At 40.3% G+C, this 19,236-nt stretch overlaps 1 long non-coding RNA gene across 1 annotated transcript; it reads right to left on the bottom strand.

Moving 5' to 3' along the window:
- Positions 1 to 361: 361 nt before the first annotated feature.
- On the bottom strand, positions 362 to 17,247 carry LOC133239777 (uncharacterized). Its single transcript, XR_009733959.1, has 3 exons — positions 16,725 to 17,247; positions 14,064 to 14,148; positions 362 to 12,807 (listed from the first exon to the last, which is right to left on the bottom strand). It is a non-coding gene; the product is annotated as an uncharacterized LOC133239777 (long non-coding RNA).
- Between the last annotated feature and the right edge of the window lie 1,989 nt (positions 17,248 to 19,236).

Genomic DNA, 19,236 nt, shown 5'->3' with positions numbered 1-19,236 from the left:
TCATACATGATATTATACATGTTTCAATGCCATTCTCCCAAATCTTCCCACCCTCTCCCTCTCCCACAGAGTCCATAAGACTGTTCTATACATCAGTGTCTCTTTTGCTGTCTCGTATACAGGGTTATTGTTACCATCTTTCTAAATTCCATATATATGCGTTAGTATACTGTATTGATGTTTTTCTTTCTGGCTTACTTCACTCTGTATAATAGGCTCCAGTTTCATCCACCTCCTTAGAACTGATTCAAACGTATTCTTTTTAATGGCTGAGTAATACTCCATTGTGTATATGTACCACAGCTTTCTTTATCCATTCATCTGCTGATGGACATCTAGGTTGCTTCCATGTCCTGGCTATTATAAACAGTGCTGCGATGAACATTGGGGTACATGTGTCTCTTTCCCTTCTGGTTTCCTCAGTGTGTATGCCCAGCAGTGGGATTGCTGGATCATAAGGCAGTTCTATTTCCAGTTTTTTAAGGAATCTCCACACTGTTCTCCATAATGGCTGTACTAGTTTGCATTCCCACCAACAGTGTAAGAGAGTTCCCTTTTCTCCACACCCTCTCCAGCATTTATTGCTTGTAGACTTTTGGATCGCAGCCATTCTGACTGGCGTGAAATGGTACCTCATAGTGGTTTTGATTTGCATTTCTCTGATAATGAGTGATGTGGAGCATCTTTTCATGTGTTTTTTAGCCATCTGTATGTCTTCTTTGGAGAAATGTCATATATTTTTAAGACAATCTGAAGCAACACTTGCATCATGAGATATTAATAAGTGATAGGCTGGAAAGAGAGCAGTGATTGAGTGTGGAAAACACTGTTTTCAATAATGTTCAATAGGTTTATTTACTGCAAAATTTTTCCCAAAACTATGATATATGAACACATACCATACATACTCAAGGGGGAGTGGATACGACGTGTATGGTTTCCTAAATTTGAGTGACTATAGACCTCTATTCATGGGAAAATGTTGTACTAAATAACTTCAGAAAAAATGCTGCTGAGCTGTTTGCTTCAAATACAGTTCTAAGGCTTAATGTTTAAAATCTCAGAATGAGCTGGTTGTAAACATCTCTCAGAATCACCTAAGCATCTCTCCCTACATGAGGCTTCACCACAGTTGTACACAAGAGCACAGCAGAATCAAAACACTATTGCTGCCCATGAGCAATAAAGAAATATCAATAACACCTCCCTGTTTTCATTTTGTTTTGTTGGAAACTGTTAGTGGCAAACTATTCTCTAATCTTCATTTTCCATGACTCAGCTCCTTAGGATGTAGTAGTACTGGAGCAATATTTGCATCTTTACTCTTTTCTGTCCTTGCTGCTTTCCCATGGGAAAACTGGAAAGGAGACTGATTAAATTTAAGAAGACACATCCATACAATGTATTCAATAATAGGATGAGGTCACTGAAAAGAAGAAGGTGAATCTATATGAATTGGCAAGGAATATTCTCCTTTTGGAGGCTGTTAAATGAAATAAGTATGTGGTCTTATGAAATAAGTATCATACGCAATGATCTTTTGTCTAACTACACAAAAGAGCACAGACATGCCTATATAGTGTATATATTACATATTGTTGCTCAGTCTCTAAGTCATGTCCCACTCTTTGTAACCCTGTGAACTGCAGTACACCAGGCTTCCCTGTCCTTCACTAACTCCCTGAATTTGCTCAAACTCATTTCCATGGAATCAGTGATGTCATCCAACCATCTCATCCTCTGTCACTCCCTTCTCCCCTTTTCCTCAATCTTTCCCAGCATCAGGATCTTTTCCAATGAGTTGGTTCTTCGCATCAGGTGACCAAAGTATTGGAGCTTCAGCATCAGTTCTTCCAATGAATATTCAGGGTTGATTTCCTTTAGGATTAACAGGTTTGATCTCCTTGCAGTCCAAGGGACTCTCACGAGTCCTCTCCAGCACCACAGTTCAGAAGCATCAGTTCTTCAATGCTCAGCCTTCTTTATGGTCCAACTTTCACATCCGTACATGACTACTTGAAAAACCATAGTTTTGACTATACAGACCTTTGTTGGCAAAGTGATCTCTGCTTTTTTAACACAATGTCTGTCATAGCTTTTCTTTCAAGGAGCAAGTGTCTTTTGATTTCATGGCTGCAGTTACTGTCCACAGTGATTTTGGAGCTCAATAAAATAAAATCTGTCACTTTTTCCCCATCTATTTGCCATGAAGTAATGGGACTGACTGCCATGATCTTAGTTTTTTGAATGTTGAATTTTAAGCCAGCTTTTTAACTCTCCTCTCTCACTTTCATCAAGAAGCTCTATAATTCTTCTTTGCTTTCTGCCATTAGAGTGGTACCATCTGCATATCTGAGGTTTTATCATTTCTCCCTGCACTCTTGATTCCAGTTCATGACTCATCCAGCCATGAATTTCTCATGATGAACTCTGAATATAAGTTAAATAAGCAAGGTGACAGTATACAGCCTTGATGTTCTCCTTTCCCAATTTTGAACCAGTCTGTTGTTTCACGTCTGGTTCTAACGGTATATATTTATAGCTTCTATGTTATCTATGCTGATTTATATATAATTTCTCTTTTCAGGAAGTGATTGCAAGAGCCAGGAAATGGAGTTTATAGAAGGAGGCTTTTACTATATTTTGTTGCTGCTTTTTTTAAATTAAATTTTATTGGAGGATAGTTGCTTTACAATGTTGGTTAGTTTCTACTGTACAGCACAGTGAACCAGCTATACGTAGACATGTATCCCCTCTTTTTTTTTTTTTGGATTTCCTTCCCAGTTAGGTCACCACAGAGCACTGAGTAGAGTTCTCTGTGCTATACAGTAGGCTCTCATGAGTTATCTATTTTATATATAGTATCAATAGTGTATATACATCAATCCCAATCTCCCAATTCATCCCCCCCCCCCCCCGTTGTTTCTGCTTTGGAGTCCATATGTTTGTTCTCTACATCTATGTCTCTATTTCTCTTTTGCAAATAGGATCATCTATACCATTTTATAGATTCCATATGTATGTGTTAATACATGACATTTGTCTTTGTTCATTTTCATTTTGCACCTTTTAAAGGCTTTAACTTTCTAACCATATGCATAGTATACTTCTATGGTCATTAATTTTTTTCTCTTTTCTCCTTCATAATAAAAACTAAAATTTGGGATTATGTTTCAGCGAGAAGGCCCATCTTAATTCCCAACAGGGCAAATGATGGTTACACTTGATGTTTTCCAGGTGTCCTGGATGTTTCAAGTTGGTTATCATTTTTTTTTTCTTAGCTTGTAGAATCTTAGTTCCCCAACCAGAGATCAAACCCCAGCCTTCAACTGTGAAAGTCTGGAATTCTACCCACTGGACCACCAGGGAATTCTGTCAAGTTGGTTTTCAAAGATACTTTTAAGTGTCCTCTTAAAAAACAAATATCAGAGCTGTCCAAATTATCCATGAGTGATTTGGGGGAAGCGAGATGGGGAGTCACGGCAACTCAAAAATGTATGCATCATCCTGCATGATTTTCTTCTACACATTATGTTTCATTTAAACAAAGGACATTATCATGTTCATGCAGTTTGAATCTTGTTTTGTCTTTGTTCCCCCCTCTACACATACACACACACACACACACACAGTAATTTTATCTTTAAAGAAAAGAAAGACACACAGCTGCACACAAATATTTGAAGAGTAATGTCTGGGAAAAACAATCAGAGAAACAGAGCATATTCCCTGTGTCTTTGCACAATGCATGCATGCTCAGTTGCTCAGTTGTGTCCAACTCCACAACAGAAAAGATTTTTTTTTTTTTTAAGAGCAATTCAAGGGACTTCTCTGATGGTCCATTGATTAAAAGACTTCATCTTCCAATGAAAGGGTGCAGGATCAATCCCTGGTCAGGGAATCCCACATGCCTTAAGGCCAAAAACCCAAAACATAAAAAAAAAAACAACAGTTCACCTATAAGAGAGCCTAGGTACGAGATGATAAAACCACAGAATAAAATGGAAAACTACAGAGCTGAGGAAACAAATGGTGAAACAAAACATCATTAGAAACTAACAATTCAGAACCAAGAGAAAAGAATAGAAGAAACATGGCTGAAGGTCAAATTAACAACATAGAAGCAAGACTTGGAAGTGAATGCAGTGTTGAGAGAAAGAAAAGTTTTAAAGCAATTAGAGGGGTGAATGGAGGGCTGGGCTGCAAAGGAAGCTTCTGGGTGGGGGAGATGTTCTGTATCAAGAATGGGGCTGGGGTTCTGTGTTTTGTGTCCACCTGTTAAAACCCATCACTTTAGACAGACACACATTTTGTATGTAAATTGTATCTCTCTAAAATTGATTTTTAATGCAGTTTTTAGAGATAAAATGAGAGAATCCAATGTTGAAGATAGTTGGATTCTTCAAGTAGAGGTTTCAACACATGAAACAGAAAACAAAAGTTCATAAATAAAATATGTGAAAAATGTGCCTAAAATACAGCCTGGAAAGGTTACACTGTCTTCCAGGAAAAGGTGATTAAAAATGATTAACATAAAAACCTAGAGCTTTCAGCAGAATGCCCTCCCTAAAGATACCCACACCCTAATCCCTAGAATATATGAATATGCTGTTACATGGCAAAAGGGATTCTGCAGATGTGGTTAAGATTATGGACCTCAAGATAGGGCAATTATTTCAGTGGGCCTAATCACACAAGTCCTTAAAAACAGAAAGAATTCTCTGGCTGGAGTTAGAGAGATGCAGCATAACAGGAGGCAAGAGAGAATGATAGCATGAGAGGTACTCAGCCCACTGTGGCTGGCTCCAGGTTGGAAGGGGCCAGGAGACAAGGAATGCAGGAGGCCTCCAGAAATGGGAACAGCTCCCAGCCAAGAGCCAGCAAGGAAATGGAGATTTCAGCTCTGGAACTGCATGGATCTGCACTCTGCCAACTGCCTGAATGAGCCTGGAAGTGGATTCTACCCTGGGCCTCCAGAGAAGAGATCAGGCTGACAGATGCCATGGTTTTACCCTAGTGGGGCCTAAAGAAATCAGCTAAATATATTGGGTTTCTGACCCCCCGAACTATGAGATAATACATTTGTGCTGTCTTAAAGTACTGCTGCTGCTGCTGCTGCTGAGTCGCTTCAGTCATGTCTGACTCTGTGCGACCCCATAGACAGTAGCCCACCAGGCTCCCCCATCCCTGGGATTCTCCAGGCAAGAACACTGGAGTGGGTTGCCATTTCCCTCTCCAATGCATGAAAGTGAGAAGTGAAAGTGAAGTTGCTCAGTCATGTCCGACTCTTGGTGACCCCATGGACTGCAGCCCACCAGGCTCCTCCATCCATGGGATTTTCCAGGCAAGAGTACTGGAGTGGGGTGCCATTGCCTTCTCTGCTTAAAGCACTAAGTTTATGTAAATGAATATACTTAAAAACTAAGACTTTGAGGATGAAAAAAAGAATTGCATAGGCGTCTAGGTACAAAAATCAAGTCCCTTATAATAAAAAGTCAGGTGGACTTCAGACTCAGCAACATTCAAAACCAGAAAAAGACGAACAAAAGTTTTGAAAGAGAGAGTTGGGGTCCCAAGAATATTATGTCCAATCAAACTGTTATTCAAATACAAAGGCAATAATTTCCTGTAATATAGCAACAGTAATAGTACCAACCTAATGGGGTTAGGTTGGGATTAAATGAGATGTCAGAGTGAAAAGCTCAATAATTACAACAAAAATGAAAACAACTGACATTCATTACATTGTTATTTGTGTGAGACATTGTTCCCTGTACTTCACATATATTTTATCATTTACTCATAGCAACAGCCCCATCAGGAAGTATTATTATTATTCCCATTGTACAGATGAGGAAACTGAGGATAATTTATCAAAGATGACATAGTAGCTACTGGCATTATTTTACCCTGCCTCAACAGTATCATAGGTGAGAGATGCAATTTAAGATCATCCAAGATGACAATGAAAGGATCCCAGGAAAATCTGACAATATTATTTTGGGGCATTTATTTTCCTGATTTCAAAAGTGAATAAACAAACACCAATATCCACTTGTTAACATAATTTTTTGCTATTAAAGAAGAAGAATGTAACATATATCTGTGAAGGGAAAGCATATTTTGGGAAAAAATATTATCAGATACAGAAGGAAATGCTACAGCATCTCCTTAAAATGTAATGACAATAAAATTCAAGGAAACATTCTATAAAACAAAAGATAAATGAAGAGATTAAGAAAGTCAAAACACAAACTTCCCTGGCGGTCCAGTAACCACTGGACTAGGGGACTAGGATTCGATTTCTGGCTTGGGAAGTTCCCACATGCTATAGAGCAACTAAGCCCGTGTGCCACAACTGCTGAAGCCTGCACCCTAGAGCCCATGCTCTGCAACTAGTGAAGCCCCCACAATGAGAAGCCTGCACACTGCAACTAGAGAAAGAAAGCACGCAGCAACAAAGACCAAGGCAGGAAAAAAATAAAACACTCAAAACATGGCTGGAAATACTCCCTGGCTTGGTTGAGAAAAGGCTGAAAAAATACAAAAATAATGCAAAGTTTGCTCTATGACAGAAGAAAATCCAAATGAATAGTAGGAAATACATTCATGGAAAGGATAGCAAATGGTTGTTTGAAGGGCAGATGTGCACCCAAAACATAGAGGAGAAAACACAAAAAGGTGAGGGAAGTATCACATGTTAAAAACAGAGAAGAGATTCAATATGGAGAGTTGATGAACCTTCAGAATAAATAAGAAATACAATAGAAAGAGGCACAAATACAACAGAAGAAAACTTTCATGCACCCAAGAAAGATTTGAATCCATGTCCCCAAAATTCTCACTGTTTACCAAAATTTGAAAAGAAAAGAATACCTGGGTTTATTCTTTAAAAATCCTAATTTTAAGTATATGGAGAAAAATCTTATGTCTAAGTAAAAAAAAAATTTCATAACACAAGTATAAAGGACAGTTTAGGCACAAAGAAGACAGTTATTGAACAAGAGTTCATACTTCTGCTCATTTCAGAGTATAAGAAAGGAACTCTTAAATGCAGAAGGTCTGAAAGACTTATGCCATCTATATAATCTCCCAGGAAAAAAAAATGTACAAAGATACACTCCCATTTAATGAGAATTTAATTTTTAAAATTACCATGGGAGAAAAACAGAAATAAGATTCAGCACTTCCTGAACACTATAGTATCTTTTGTTTAAATTTTAAAGAGGAAATTTGATGGTAGGAATTAAATGCCTTCAATGTGTCCATTTTCTGGCCCCCAAATTCCACTCCAGCAAATGTGTCCTAAGGAGACATAGAGATGTAGAGAGGTGCAATTTGAGATTTGCTACAGTTTTGTTTATCATAGTGAATAATTAGATACAAACTGCAGAAGGCCAGAAACATCTTTCTAAAATATAATTGTTGTGATTACATAACTTGTTAAAAATTCCTAAATGATTCTCACTGCCTACAGATGAAGTCCAAATCCTTTATGAGCCATGGAAGGCCTCCAAGACTTGCCCACTTTCCCTGCTGTCATTACCACCTCCTTAGCCTCCAGCCTCCTCTCCACATTCAGTACCCTCAGTGTCCAGGTGTGGTGGCCCCCACGGACCAGTTGGCCTACATACAACCCCAATGCCTGATGTGCTGTTCTAACACCCATGTACAACTTAGGGCATCATTTCATGTACCAGCTCTCCCTGGAAGCCATCCCTGAGCTTTAAGCCTCACAACACAGCAATCTAATCGCTAACTTCTCTGTCTGCCTTATGAGACCAACCCAAGGATGCGAGAACCTTGAATTCAGGTCTCCTAACAATGGCACCCCACTCCAGTACTCTTGCCTGGAAAATCCCATGGATGGTGGAGCCTGGTAGGCTGCAGTCCATGGAGTTGCTAGGAGTCAGACATGTCTGAGCGACTTCACTTTCACTTTTCACTTTCATGCATTGGAGAAGGAAATAGCAACCCTCTCCAGTATTCTTGCCTGGAGAATCCCAGAGACGGGGGAGCCTGGTGGGCTGCCATCTATGGGGTCACACAGAATCAGACACTACTGAAGCGATTTAGCAGCAGCAGCAACATAAAATTGGAGCTCTTCCTTGAATCACAGGCTAGAGCATCACCACCCACCACTTAGTAGATCTGAAATGTTGGAGATAATTCTGTAATCTAAACATTTGTTTCTTCATCCCTACAATGAAACTAATAATAATGCCTCCTCATGGGGTCATTGTGAGAATTGGATCAGAATTAATCCACATACAACACTGAGGACACAGTCTGGCACAAAGTCCTTAGTATTAGTTGTTACTACTGTTGTAAGAAAAATAGAATGTCTAAAATATAACCTGATTCAATTTGAGCAAATACAAATGGAGAGGCTAAAATGGCAGTGGAAAATATACAAAATTGTTCTGAATCTGTCTCATTTCCTTGGTTCTCATACATGCTAAAAGAGAGGGAGGGCAGCGTGACTAAGGAAGCTCTGTGAGTCCCATAGAAACTAGGAAGGCTCCAGGGAAGAACTTTTAAAGCAATGATGAACCATATCAACTGTCAACACATTCCACAGCTGAAAGCTAACATGGTAAAAACTGCAGTTCCCCTGGCTTTGCTTTATAACCTGTAATTTTTATTTTCCTAATTAAAAAGAAAGGCCTTTTTAACATCCGTTCTCTATGTAAAGTCAGAGCTCGAGCCACAGTAAACCACAGAGGCAGAAATATTTATCTTCTCCAGGCGGCTTTGGCAGGCATTCTTCAGGGATCCAAAATACAGCTATGTTCATCTTCTCGCTCACTGTCAACAGGCAAGCATCCCCAAACCACAAAGACGGAGAATAAAAGGATGAACTGGAAGCTGAGATATGTTGTGGTTTTGTTTGGAAATCAAGGGACTGACTAGAGTCAGAGTGGTGGGAGGAAACTATAAACTTCACACTAGACAGTGGGAACAGGGCAGAAACTGCCAGGCAGCATGACTTACAAAGGAAAACTGCAGAGACCACAGAGAGAGGGAGAGGGATGGTGGGGAGAGGCAGCTGTTCAGGCCCAGGAACAGGTGCTGGGGAGGAAGAAGGTGTCCTACAGGAGTAGAGAGCAGATTAGCTTTGCTCAGTGAATGTGAACAGGAAGAGCCACTACCAAAGTCAGGTGGGGCTGACAGCACATGCAGGCTTGAGGATGAACATGGGGCCGGACCCTGCTGCAGCTTACATGCTATGGCCCTTTTCCAGTTAGGTAAAACTTAAGAAAGAACCTGGCTTCCCTGGTGGCTCAGTTGGTAAAGAACCTGCCTGCCAATGCAGGAGACATGAGTTCAATCCCTGGGTTGGGAAGATCCCCTGGAGAAGGGAATGGCTACCCACTCAGTATTCTGGCCTGGGAAATCCCATTGACAGAGGAGCCTGGCAGGCAATGGTCCACAGGGCCACCAATAGTCAGATGTGACTGAGCAACTAAAACCACCACCACCAAGAGGGACCCTAGAGATTATCTGATCCAATAGTTCCCAAATTCTGATGCACCACCCTCCTCGCCAGTCACCCAGGGTGTTTGCTAAAACATGCTGCTGACAAATCCACAGAGCTGGAAGTACAACAGAGATGACCACAGGCTGCAGGGAAAGGGACAGGGGATGGGGAGTCAGTGATTCCCAGGTACAGAATCTGTGGTGGGTATGATGAAAACCCCTGGAGATGGATGGTGGTGAGAGTTGCACAATAGTGCCAATGTACTTAATACCAGTGAACTGAACACTTAAAGAGGGTTAAGATGCTCCATTTTATGTTATGCCTATTTTACCACAATTTTAAAAAGAACTGGAAGAGCCAAAAGAAAAAATATATATATACTCCCAGAATACCTGACTTGGTGAGGTCCAGAAATCTGCATTTTAAATAGCATCACAGGTGCTTCTAAAAGAAGCAATCTGAGGACCACACTTAAGAGTGGTATTGTGGGGACTTCCCTGGTGGTCCAGTGGTTAAGACTCTGAGCTTGCAATCACAGGGCACAGGTTCCATCCCTGGTCAGAGAACTAAGATCCCACATGCCGTGTGGCATGGCCAAAAACATTTTTTTACAGTGGTAATCTGATGATCAAAAACAGATGTTTCTCTTTTAAAGATACACACTTAAGTATTTATGAATGAAAGGACATGCTGTCTGGGTGTGCTTCAAAAATGCCCCACTGTGGGTGGAGGCAGTGGTGTGGATGAAACAAGATGGCCCTGAGTTGATAACTGTTGCAGATGAGAGACAGATACATGAGTGAGGTTGTCATATTGTTCTCTTGTCTTTCAACAGGCTTGATATTTTCTATAACAACCAAAAAAAAAAAAAAAAAGCTTTTTCAAAATCCAGGTGGGTGCCACTCCCAGCAGAAAGGAGAACATGGTTAAAGTGAAGGAGGTGAATGGCAGCTCATTACAGGCAAGGAACAGCCAACAGCAGCGAGTGCTGGAGCACCCCATTCCAGTCTAAGTTGGGGGCAGGAGGGGGTCTGATCAGAGATGAGGCTGGGAGCCAGGAAGAGTGATACCTACCGCACTATGACTTGTTGGCTGGTGAACGAGCATAAGTCTTCAGGAAATGGGGAAACACTGGGATACGCTGAACACTGTTAGAAAAGATCAGACTTGTGCTTTAGCCAGACTGGGTGGATCTGAGATCAAAAGTGAGAGTGAAAGTTGCTCAGTCATGTCCGATTCTTTGTGACCCCATGGACTGTATAGGCAAGGAATTCTCCAGGCAAGAATACTGGAGTGGGTAGCCGTTCCCTTCTCCAGAGGATTTTCCCAACCCAGGGATTGAACCCAGGACTCCCACATTGCAGGCAGATTCTTTACCAGCTGAGATCATCAAGTGGGGAGCAAATTAGAAGGCTGTTGTAGGTGTCCTCGTAAGTGACCTCAAGACCTGAACAAAGGCAGTAGTAAGGATGGAGAGGAGGAGAGCTGCAATGGAGATTTTAGTAGATACGACTTCACAACTCTAGTTAATTATAGACAGGGAAAACATGAGCAAGAGGCGAGAATGACTGCAAGCTTCCAGTCTAGGGAACTGACAGCAAAGCCTTTAACCAAGAGAGAACACGCAGAAGGATTAGCAATGGTGATCTAATTGTGTTTTTTTTTTTAATTAATTTTTATTGGAGTATAGTTGCTTTACAATGTTGTTAGTGTCTACTGTATAGCAAAATAAATGAGCCACACATGGAATATTGCTGTGCTGTGTTTAATCGCTTAGTCATGTCCAACTCTTGGTGAACCCATAGACTGTAGCCCAGTAGGCTCCTCTGTCCATGAGGATTCTCCAGGAAAGAATACTGGAGTGGGTTGCCACTGCTTTCTCCAGGGGACCTTCCCAACCTAGGGATTGAACCCAGGTCACCTGCATTGTAGGTGGATTCTTTACCATCTAAGCCACCAGGGAAGCCCTATGGAATATTGCTCAGCCATAAAAGGAACAATATTGGATCATCTGTATAGGCATGTGGAATGTGGACCTAGGGAATGTCATAGACAGTGAAGTCAGAAAGAGAAAAATAAATATCATCTATTAACACATGCATGTGGAAGCTAGGAAAAGGGTATAGGTGATCTTATTTACAAAACAGAAATACAGACACAGATGTAGAGAAAAATACTAGATAACATCTAACTGTGTTCTGAGAAGAGACCCTGGCAGGATGTATAATTCAAGACTGAGAACTCACTGACCATCCTTGTGTGAGAGCAACAGACTCCCTTTGCAGGCATCCAAGTTCCTTTTCTTCTCCAGATTCCATCCCTTACAGAACCATAGGAGATCAGAGCTGGGAGAAACTTCCAGTAGCATTTAGCCTAACACTCTCCTTGTACAACTGAAAAGTCTAGAGATGATAACTGTCTAAAATCCTTATGATCTTTTTAATATGTTTAAGGTTGCCCTAACTTTAAATGAAAAACAACAACAAAAATCAAATACATACCTATAACCCTTCCTTTTCATCAACTTGACTACCAGTCTTCCTTCTTGAGTAGTAAAATACCCATTGTCCCATTTCCTTGTAATTCAGAATTAATTCCTTAAAGATCTGCAGCATTTTACTTCTCTACACTTTGAACACTACTGCTCTAAAATTAACTGAGGAAGACTTTGTCAGATAAAACAGCTTTTCCTCAGTTCCCAAAGCTGTTCCTTGGCTTCCTGTGAAGTCTGAACCTGCTGCACCTCTCCTTTAAGGCTTTGCTCCCTTGCTCTTTTTAACGGTGAGCCTTCCTTGGATCTATTCCTTCCTCCGTTGACAACTCCTACACTTTCATGATCCACTTTTTAAAAATATTTATTGATTTGGCTGCACTGGCTCCTTGTTGCAGCATGGGGGATCTTTAATCTTCATCTTCAATCTTACTTGAGGCATGTAGGATCTTTTTAGTGTCAGCTGCAAACTCTCAGTTGTGGTATATGGGATCTAGTTCCCCGACCAGGAATCAAACCTGGGCCCCCTGCACTGGGAGCTTGGAGTCTTAGTCATTGGACCACTAGGGCAGTTTCTAAGATCGACTTTTGACTCCACTTTTTCCTCTAAACCTCCACACTTCCATCATGAGCCAACATGCCTCTCTTCAGTCAGTTCCTCTGGGGTCATTCACCTCACAGTGTTCACAATGTCTTCTGGGCTCACATCCAGATGTTCTGCATGTGTCATCAGTGTGATGTGCCAGTTCTCTTGGTCCCCGTGGTCACTGGAAGCAAGGTGCCTTCTCAAAGAAAAGGAATCCATGTGCCCAGGGGGGCTCACTGCTGGGTTGCACTGCAGTGAAAAGGGACATTGACGGATGAGAGCCTGTTCTGAGAGGAGCAACAGGGTTGGTAAGGGATTTAAAAACAATACACAAAAACTGCTGAAAAGGCTAAGAATGATGAACCTGGGAAAGATAGTGCTCTAGGGATTCAGTTTTCTGCAAATTTGTGAAAACTTGTCACGTGGAATGAGGCACAGATGTGTTTTTTCTGTTTCAGAAAGCAGACATTGGAAGGAGGTTATATTTTGGCTCAAAAGGAAAAAAATACTGCAAATAACCCAGGTTGTTCAATCCAAGAAAGAGCTCTCAACGCAGTGAACTGTGCCCTTGGCGAAGGCGTTGAAGAGAGAGACTGGCCACCCAGCCTCTGAGATCCGCTTTCCTCTGACCACCTGTGAATTGTTCTCCCTGTGACAGCCTGTCAGCATGGCAGGCCTCACATATCTGATGTGGAATCAGCTGTCCTGTCCAATTCCTCAAGTCTATCACTGATGCTGTTTTGCTTCTAGATTCCTGGGTGAGAGTCAACGTCTTTGATTCCTTGCTCTCTTTAGGTCCCCATACCTTCACCTCCAGAATGTTTCTTGACATGCTCTTGATACTATATCTCCATGGATACCATGACAGCCCAAACTTGCCAAATCCCATGTGGACAGAAGTCACTGGATTTTTGATCTCTCTAGAGATTAAGCCTGGCCTTCTCATTTTATAAGTAAGGAAATGAGACCCAGAAAAATGAAAGACTTGTCTAAGGTCACATGGTTACAAGTGGTGATTCTAGGCTCCAAGACTCTTGGTGCCGTGTTCTTCCATGCCCCATACCACAGCAGCTCTGGGAGTTCTCCTGATAATCACTCAGGCCATCATGTTACGTTTTAGCTTAACTGGTTTGATAAACATTGGCCATGTCTTATCCATGGAACGATCAGTTTATTTGGTTAACACTGTGATGGTCTTTGGTCAAATCATACATGTTAATCTAGATCTAGATATTACCCCCAATCTGGAAACTGTAACAGACTACTGAGTCTGCTTTGAGTTAAAAGGCACCGTTCTTTTCTGTGCTTCTTGTAGACGCTGCCAAAGTAAGACTGCTGAATTGTGCAACAGAGGAGAATTCTAGCCAGTTCAGGCTCTCTAGAGTCTGCAAATCCAGGTCATTTGGATTTGAAACATATCATTATACTCCAGTGAGTACAAAAATGACATATATCATGTTAACTGGCTAGGCCCTGAATACTCCCATAAAAGGTCCTGGACTCACATTGGTTCTTCTGTTGGTATTCTGGTCTCTTCTAGTTCTTGAGCTTGTTTCAGCCAAGGTAATTTAGCTCCCACTGGACTTTTTTCTAAGGAAAAAGGAACATAAACAACAAGCTTAATTATTGTTAATCATTCAAGAGTTGGGCATGTGATTGTTATTTACTGGAGATTTCATCAATTTTTTTTCAAACGAACAGTGCATTAAGTGGCTTCTGGACGGAATCAAAAACTTCTGTCATGTATTTTTTTAATTTATACATTATCAGAATGCAACCAAACAATCCCATGACACAGTTGAATACATTCTCCAAGTTAGCATAAAAAATATCTTTTATAAATCAGTACCAATCTCTGTTGTTTGCATGTTAAATCTCTGATTTCAACCAGCTCAGTTTGCTTTCTTTTGCCACACATTTTTTGCCCACTGAGTGAAGAAATTAATAGAGACAAGCAAATAACATAGAAGGCTTAGAAAACTGAGAGGAGGAAGCTCTGTACTATGGTTTATTCAAACTTTAAAAATTTATATTAAAAAATGAAAAAAAATGTTGTAGTTGTTAAGAGAGATGATTACCAATTACAATTGGCCTTCAGGAGCAACCTGGTGCCCTTCTCTGTCCTTTGAAGCTTCCTAAGATGTGAAGAAACCATCTAATTATGAAGTGAGAAGGGAAATACTTTTGGACTGCTTTGGAGAAATCACAGACGCTAAGAAAGTGGCTATAAAAGTACCACTGACTACAGAAAAGAAGGAGAAAAGACTTCCCTGAAAAAATTATATAATCAGTATGTGTACCTTGCATGGAAACCAGTGATTTTTCCAGAAGACAGACATCATGAAAGAAATGTCTGTTGAAGAATTAGTTGCTTATGAGGCTATTTGTATGAAGAATGCACCCAGAAATCATGAAAAAGAATCTTACTATCCTCTCTGCTAAGTCACTTCAGTCGTGTCCAACTCTGTGCGACCCCAGAGACGGCAGCCCACCAGGCTCCCCCGTCCCTGGGATTCTCCAGGCAAGAACACTGGAGTGGGTTGCCATTGCCTTCTCCAATGCATGAAAGTGAAAAGTGAAAGTGAAGTCGCTCAGTCGTCCCCAACTCTTAGCAACCCCATGGACTGCAGCCTACCAGGCTCCTCTGTCCATGGGATTTTCCAGGCAAGAGTACTGGAGTGGGTTGCCATTGCCTTCTCCAACTATCCTCTCTAATGGGCTAATAAGGACAATTCCTTGGCACTGACACTTGGGAGTAATTCTTTCTCCATTTGCAAAAGGAAATACTTGTCACAGGATTGGTAATACCTTACTAAAATGCATGTATGGAAATAATCCTGTCTAGAGGGGAACACAACATACCCAAGAGGTGGTGCCAAGGTTTGCTTACCCATGGATGAGCTAATTCATGTCTGCTAATTCATGTGGAACAAATGGAACCACTCAAAAATTTCTGAGTGCGTCTATAAATCTAGACTGGAGATTTAGTCTATAAATCTAGACTTTCAGTCTAGAAAGTTTTCTTTGTTCATGGTAGACAATAGGACGTATGATGAAGAGGACACTATTCCTTCCACTCTGGTGGAAGGCAGGTGGGAATTTTCCTATTTCTCTCTTCATCCTCCTCCTCCGTTTTCTTCAAAGCAGGCACTGCATCACATAATTTTATGTCCACTTCTTTCTGGAGTTATTTCTCATCTGATCTCCAGTAGCATATTGGGCACCTACTGACCTGGGGAATTCATCTTTGAGTGTCCTATCTTTTTGCATTTTCATACTGTTCATGGGGTTCTCAAGGCAAGAACACTGAAGTGGTTTGCCATTCCCTTCTCCAGTGGACCATGCTTTGTCGAACTCTCCACCATGACCCGTCCATCTTGGGTGGCCCTATACGGCATGGCTCCTATTTCACTGAGTTAGACAAGGCTGTGGTCCATGTGTTATGTCCACTAAGAAATGCTAATATAAGCCTACACAGACAGGAGCCACTGTACCTATACAGTAAGTCTCCTGCATATGACCCTTCAAGATGTGAACTTCCAAAGATCTGAATGTGCATCTGGTTTAGCAAGGAACCAGAACCTGTGCCATAAACGTCAGGCATGAGTGACACTGCAGCCTGTCTTCTGTATCCTATTGCCAACAATCCTTCAGCTCTACTATCTCCCACCCCTTCTCCCTCCTCCAGTCAGTAACTCTTCTTGCCTGTTCAATCGATGCCAGCCCATGTTCTGCACTACTGTACTTCTTAAGGTACTTACTGTAAAATTAAAAGTGTTTCCTTTAATTTTTTTGTTTTTAATGTATTATTTGTATGAAAAGCATGATAAGCCTATTACAGTACACTACTATATACCTAATTGTGTTAGTTGGGTACCTAGGCTAACTTTGTTGGACTTACAAACAAATCAGATTTATGAACCAGTTCTCAGAATGGAACTCATTCATATACAGGGGACTTACGGCACTGAATCAACAAGATCTAAGTTTCTCTTCAAGATAAATTAATGACATAGGTTTAACTTCTTTATCTAGGTGGACAGGTCAATCTGTCAGTGAACAGTTTTTGTAAGAAAGTTGGTATGTTTAAATGCAAATGCTGCAGTATTAGTAAGAGAGCTGGAAAGCACCACCTGATTTCACTTTAAAATGCACCACAAATTTACCTTTTGGTTTGTAAAAGGGATGGGAATGATACATTCTTCTTTGATGTGTAACTTCAGTTGTGGGTTACAGCCACCAACGTGCTGTTCACAGTGGTTGATGCACAGCACAACTCGATAACGTAACCCTCGGCCACAAGTCACTGTGCACTTCAGAGATGAAAAGAAAAGTCAATGAAATTCTACATGAATATTAAACACAAAAGATCATAAACATTACATAAGGAAGGGGGTGGAGGCTAATTTCCCATGATTCTTATGCTTCAGGGCCCCTCCCTTGCAAGATTACTTCCAATTCTCACTTTGAAAAGTATTTCAGATGAGGTCACAGCACAAGAAATATGGAAATGCCCTAAAATCTTTCTATATAAATATGAAAGAAACTTAATATAGGTTTTTCTCAAACTTGATTAAAAATTCACACAACATCATCCAAAACAATCTGTGAAGACAAAAGAAACCTTTCAAAACAGTTAATTAAAAAGATATCAAATTTTGCTCAACCATGCCACAGGATTATCTTTCTATTCTGTGTATAGAAACTTATCTTGCAAAAATATCATATGAAAAGGCCTTCTAAGAGTATTCAGCCAAAAATGTAGGAAAAAATACTATAGGTATAATAAGGCAGTTAAAATGAATGAAAACATTATGTTATTTTCTCCAAATTTCGTGAATTTTGTGTTGCCAGCATTTCTTTTCTTGAATAATTTGTTTATGATTTAGAAGGTACTTTTGCCTATGAATGGAATTTTCTCAAGTCATGAATATCCTGGATATCTTTGCAGTTTATGTACATTATGTTGTAAGTACATATGCATGTATGCATGTTTTTTCTTAAATCAAGACTAGTTTTTAGGACTACTTAAGGTTTACAGAAAAATTGAGCAGTGATTATAGTGCAATAAAAATAAAATAATTTAAAAAAGAAAAACTGACCAGTTAGTATAAGAGTTCCCATATGCCCCCGTCCCTTACACACAGTATCCCCCAATATTAATATCTTGCATTAGTGTGGTACCTTTGTTACAACTGATAAACCAATACTGATACATTATTCTTAACTCAAGTCCAGAGTCACATTAGGGTTGCCAACTTTAAAATACTTGTAATTTCTTACAATTTCATTATTCTAAATAAACATGTATTTAGATACTCAATATTTGTGTTTTGTATTCTTTTTTCTTAAAAAACCACCTCCTTGGTAGGGGAGGGATGGACTGGAAGTTTGAGATTAGCAGATGTAAACTGTTGCATATAGAATGGATAAACAATAAGGTCCTACTGTATAGCATAGGAAACGATATTCAATGCCCTGTGATAAATCATACTGGAAAAGAATATGAAAAAGAATGTATATATATGTATAACTTGATCACTTTGTTGTGCAGCAGAAATTAACACAACATTGTAAATCAACTATACTTGAACAAAATAAAAATTTTTTAAAGTCACCTCCATATTGTTTAAACTTCAGGCCCCACCAATCCTGGATCCACCCCTGGGAGAAGTCAAGAAGCCTTGGGCACATGCAACAGAACAGACAGTGCTCCGCAGACATGATCTCACTAAGGGTTCTGATACACTGGCAGGTCAACAGCTTCATTCCTATTTAACAGATGAGCTGATCAACAACCGCCAACTAAGGACCTTCCTCAAAGTCAAGTAGTTCCTAAGAGGCCAAGTGGAATTCCATCCCAGAGCCTCCTGCTGTAAAAATAATGACTTCATCACTGCTTCATAAAGTTTTGAGATTCTTTCCTAAGACCATAGATGTTTCTTAAAATGTCAGAGAAGAGTTTCAGAGGATATAAAGGCCTTTTGCAGCATAGACCCATCTTCAAGAAATTCTTAAAGAGATGGGAATACCAGACCATCTGACCTGCCTCCTAAGAAACCTGTATGTAGGTCAAAAAGCAACAGTTAGAACCGGACATGGAACAATGGACTGGTTCAAAATTGGGAAAGGAGTACATCAAGGTTGTCTATTGTCACCCTGCTTCCTTAACTTCTATGCAGAGTACATCATTTCAAATGCTGGGGCTGGATGAATCACAAGCTGGAATCAAGATTGCCAGGATAAATATCAACAACCTCAGACACACAGATGATACCACCCTAATGGCATCAAGTGAGGAGGAATTAAAAAGCCTCTTGACAAGGATGAAAAAGGAAAGTGAAGAAGTTGGCTTGAAACTCAACATTCAAAAAACTAAGATCATGGCATCCAGTCCCATCACTTCATGGCAAATAGAAGGGGAAAAAGTGGGAGTAGTGAGAAATTTTATTTTCTTGGGCTCCAAAATCACCAAGGATGGTGACTGCAGCCATGAAATTAAAGATACTTGCTCCTTGGAAGGAAAGCTTTAACAAACCTAGACATTGTATTAGGAAGCAGAAACATTACTTTGCTGACAAATGTCCATCTAGTCGAAGCAATGGTTTTTCTAGTAGTCATGTATGGATGTGAAGGTTAGGCTGAGCACCAAAGAACTGATGCTTTTGAACAGTGGTG

This window comes from Bos javanicus, chromosome 27, assembly GCF_032452875.1.
Source record: "Bos javanicus breed banteng chromosome 27, ARS-OSU_banteng_1.0, whole genome shotgun sequence".
Taxonomy (NCBI): Eukaryota; Metazoa; Chordata; class Mammalia; order Artiodactyla; family Bovidae; genus Bos; species Bos javanicus.
The sequence above is the reverse complement of the archived record's forward strand: the minus strand, read 5'-3'. Positions and strand labels throughout refer to the sequence as shown.